The sequence below is a fragment of the Nerophis lumbriciformis genome, linkage group LG05 (assembly GCF_033978685.3).
Source record: "Nerophis lumbriciformis linkage group LG05, RoL_Nlum_v2.1, whole genome shotgun sequence".
NCBI lineage: Eukaryota > Metazoa > Chordata > Actinopteri > Syngnathiformes > Syngnathidae > Nerophis > Nerophis lumbriciformis.
The window spans coordinates 60,108,248-60,112,783 of NC_084552.2; the positions used below are offsets into that span (position 1 = coordinate 60,108,248).

General features: G+C 52.0%; 1 long non-coding RNA gene across 1 annotated transcript; it reads left to right on the forward strand.

The window, feature by feature from the left end:
- The first annotated feature begins 1,893 nt into the window (after positions 1 to 1,893).
- LOC140678828 (uncharacterized) lies at positions 1,894 to 2,872 on the forward strand. Its single transcript, XR_012050482.1, has 3 exons — positions 1,894 to 2,016; positions 2,110 to 2,235; positions 2,368 to 2,872. It is a non-coding gene; the product is annotated as an uncharacterized lncRNA (long non-coding RNA).
- Positions 2,873 to 4,536: the final 1,664 nt, after the last annotated feature.

Consider the following 4,536-nt stretch of genomic DNA (forward strand, 5'->3'; position numbering starts at 1 on the left):
TTGCTCGTGGTCGACTTGATGGTGATATTTTTATTGTGAGTGTTCAGCGTGTTTAAGAACACGCTGAACTCCTCACTGGAATGGGTCCAGACACCCCAGATGTCATCCAGGTACCGGAAGTAGTGGAGAGGACGTTTTGGGCAGGCGGCCAAGGCAGAGGTCTCCCACTCTGCCATAAAAATGTTGGCATACGCCGGTGCAAATTTCTTGCCCATAGCAGTGCCCTTAATTTGGAGGTAGAAACGACCGTCAAACTCAAAGTCGTTTCTCCTCAAATTAATGTCGAGGAGCTGCAGGAGCTCCTTTTCGGGCCTGCTAACGTCGCGGTACCTGTAGAAGACATTTTTGACAGCCTGTATCCCCTCATTTATATCAATGTTTGTATACAGGCTGTCAATGTCGATGGTAAACAAAATGGCATCTGGGGGAATGCAGACCTTCTTGATTTTATCAATAAAATCATAGGTATCCCTGAGGTAGCTGTCGTGCAGAACGGACAGCGGCGTCAGATAATGATCGATGAACGCCGCCGTTCTGTACGTCTCGCTGCCGCAGTCAGACACAATGGGTCGCCCCGGAGGGATCTCGTGGGGCTTGCTCCACTTGTCTGGCTCCTTGTGAATTTTAGGGAGCATGTAGAACCTGCGGGGGCGAGGATCCGGCTCCCCCATGAGATACCTATGTTGTTTAAAATTGATAAATTTTTTAAGTAGAAGATTATCCAGAATCTTTTCTACCATGGGAATAGTTTGCGGATAAATAGGTTCCGGCAGTGGTTTATAATACGTCATGTCACTCAACTGCCGAGAACCCTCCCATATGTATTGCGATCTGTCAAAAATGACAACAGCACTCCCCTTGTCGGCTGGTTTGATCACAATATGTTTGTTTGTTTTTAGACTATGAAGGGCCTCGACTTCTCCGCGTGTCAAATTGGGAGCGACCGCAGGTGCGCAACCCGAACCGGACATGGAGAGCCCGTCGGACCGGACCATAGCCTGGAATTCCGGAGGCATAAGTCCAGGTGAGGGCTCCCAGCCGGAACGGGCTGTGAACGGTGTAGGTCCGAGAGAATCTTGTTTCTCATAGTATACCTCAAGTTTGACACGTCTGTGGTAGCGCTGGAGGTCAAATTGAAGTTGATGATGCCAGTCGCTACTGAGATTAGTGGAAGGAATGAAGTTGAGGCCCTTATTGAGGAGGGAGATTTGTAAGGGGGTTGGCGTGAAATTATGGGCCAAATTTATCACGTTCTTATTACCCCCCCGAGCGATCGGGATTATGGGGATGCCAAGTTTAAAAAGTCAAGCCAGTGCTTGAGCATCAACTTGGCCGTGTCCCGAGTCCAGTGGACCAGGTCGGGTTGGGTCTCAAAGTCCCGGCTGTCGAGAGCCGGGATGTGAGCATAATTGTTGCTGATTAAACTATTCAGCCGCCCGAGGTTGTTTTTCTGCTCAACGGGCAAAGCGGCCGAATAGTTAATCAGGGGGATTAGCACTCGGGCCCGTGGGAAGGTAGCCACGGCCATCCTGAGTGCCCCTTGGAGCTGCTTAATAGCGGTCTCCTTAACTTTCTGCTCACGATGGTTGATCCCAAAGGCTAGAACCAACACTTCAACCGGTGCAGCAATTACGGTCTTGCGTAGGATGGCCTCCGCGTGTCTAAAACTGGCGCCCGGGTAACTGTCGATCTGAAGGTCGTCGACGTAAAAAGGTGGTAGGTGGGACAGATTGGAGTCGCCGATCACCAAGAATTTCTTGTTGGCCGACAACTTCCAATCCATCATCCTCCTACTCGAGACCATGTGTCTAGTGGGTCTACGGGGGGAGGCACTAGCCGTATCCTCTACCAACTCGACACATTCTGGAATAGACAGGTGTTGTGGAGTATCTGGGACGGAAGGCCTCTTGTGTGGCTTCCTTTTTAGTGCCCCAGGGAACAAATGTGCCCAATCGGGGGACTCCTGAGGAAGCATCTCCTGAGGGGGCGTCTCCTGAGGAGGCGTCCGCTGCAAGGGTGAGTCCTCATAGTCCACCATAGGAGCCCCGGAAAGTGTGGGCCCCCGTGGTGAAAATTCACCCTGTGGTGCCGTCTCATCTGCCGTCTCAGGCTGGAGAGGGGACCAGTCGGGGGTCGCGGAAGAGTAACGAGGGGACATCACCGAAGAAAGCCCCCGCTCCTGTTCTTCATCCCGAAAGTCGATCAGGAGAGGCGAGGAGGCCGTGGGTCCCCCTGGTGAGTCATCGTCGTCCTCTGTATGGGTGGGGGTGTCCTGGGTTTGATCCGCCCCGGAGCTTGTGGACCCACGTGGTGAGTCATCGTCGTCCTCGGTCTGAGTGGGGGTCTCCTGTGTGTCTTGTCTTGCAGGTGATCCCAGAGGAAGCCTCCTGCGAGATGCAGGAATAAGCTGGGTGGGCGGAGCCTCGCCGAGGGTGTCCTGGGCAGGCCCGCTGTCCGTGGCCCGGGGCTGTGTCACCCTCTGCTCCTTGGGTGGTTCCGGTCGACGAGGAAGGAAGATCGGGGCAACCCGTGCTGGAGGGATTGCTTCCCGATCCACCTCAGGAGACCAATCTGGAGCCACGGCGTCGGTGCTGGTAGCCACCGAGACCCGGGCGACGACCCGAGCCGGAGGGCTGCTAGCCCGTACCACCCCAGGAGCCCCGTCAGGGCCCGTAGGGTCAGTATGGGTGCCCACCGATACCCGGGTGGCGGTCTGGACCGGCAAGGACTGGGCCGGGCGTACCACCTCCGCGTTGACAGGGGGGTCGGCGAAGGCCGCGACGATCAGAGCCTCGGCCTTCCCGAGGGTGTCCCCCATCAGTCTGCGTCCCAGATGTTTCTTGGCCCATGTAGAGGCCAGCTGAAAAGCGGGTCTCCAAACCTCGTCAATAAAACTGGTTATCTTGTCCAATTCCACTTGTAGAGTGTTTTTATAATGGTCTCTTAAAACCTCAACCGTCGTTAATGCCCAAGTCCTGGCATTGCACCTGATAAGCGTCTCAACGTCAGGGTTGGAGACCGCTGGTTTGATCATGGTGGCAAGCGTCTCTTCCATTTTTATTATGGACTGGGGGTGAGTGTCTTTTGTAACATTATTCAAATGATGTGTTATTTTGATAATATTATAAAAACACTGTGCTTTTAAATTCCCCTCCATGGACGTTGGGGAGTTGTCAGGGGGTGCAGTCCTCCGAGAAGCGTCCTGACGCTTCTTGCGTGTCTTCTTGGGACGGGGAGGATTGCGGGGACGTCTTTGAGGCCAATGTTCAGGTAAAAAATAGTCCTGAGAATAATGTCTGGGAGGCCTAGAGTCCATGTCTCTACTAGTATTACGGGAGCGCCCATTCCTCCTGGAAGCATCCCGGCGTTTCCTCCGTGTCCCCCTGGGGGGAGGAGGATAGCGGGGACGTCTTTGAGGGGAATATTGTGGCCTAAAGTACTCCTGAGAGTGCTGTCTTGAAGGCACAAAATTCCTATTTTGGCGTGTGTTTCTCCTATAATTCCACTGAGGGGCGCTGCGGCGCTCCTCTGAGTGTAGATCATTAAAATGGCGGCGTGTCTGCGGGTAGGGGCGACGCGGATAGGAATCCTGCCGTCCCCGTGCTACATCCGCATAAGACCTCTGGGGCCGCTGCTCATCCCACTGAGAAAAATATTCCTCCTGGTCATAATGACAACGTTCATCATCCTGGGCGAGCCACTCTGAAGGCGCAGCCTGACGTCGCCGTGCGCGTCTTCGCCCCGACCTGACCGGAAGCCAGTCATATTCGAACCCATCCGACATATTGCAAAATTATTTTAATATGTCGCTGGTGTGGATGATGTAAAAAACTGGTTGGCGAAAAAAGGTTTGTTCGCTTTATAAAAATAAATTGTCTTTATCCGTTTCCTTTGTGAAAAAGAGAGAACGGAATGCTCGGAGGCGGGACTTCCGCCGAGGTCAAGATAATCACTTCCGGTTGATGGCTGGCTGCATAAACGGTGAGATACGCTTTTTTGTTCAAAAATATGCTGTATCTCGCGCTAATGAGCCACCGGAATATCTCGTGAGTAAAAATAGCACATGTAGTATCAAAAATAGGCTGTTTATTTACAGAAAATAGCGACTAGTGGAACGAAAGCGTCGCGCCGCGACCAGGCCTTCAACTGGACACGGCAAGTAAACAAATACAAGAAAAATACTACAATGTGTCAGAAAAATATGAAAAAGGTAGAAAATGTATATTTACATGAAACGAGTCAGATGGCAACGTTTCGGTAAGATACCTTCATCAGGCCTGACTCGTTTGTAGAGTATTAGCAGGTTAGCACGGCAGGTAGGCTAAAGTCAACCTTTTATCCTTGCAGTGAAAACAGGTATTGCAGGAGAAAGGTGTTAATAGCAATATAACATTTAAATGAAGGGGTGGGGTCCACGTCAAACACAAGTTGGCCTTCAAAATAGAAGTCTTGACCACAACACAAGTGTAAAAAGAAGACAACAGTGACCCTCTGAAGCCCCAGGATGCTACTGCAAAATCCTGTCTGCTAAAACAA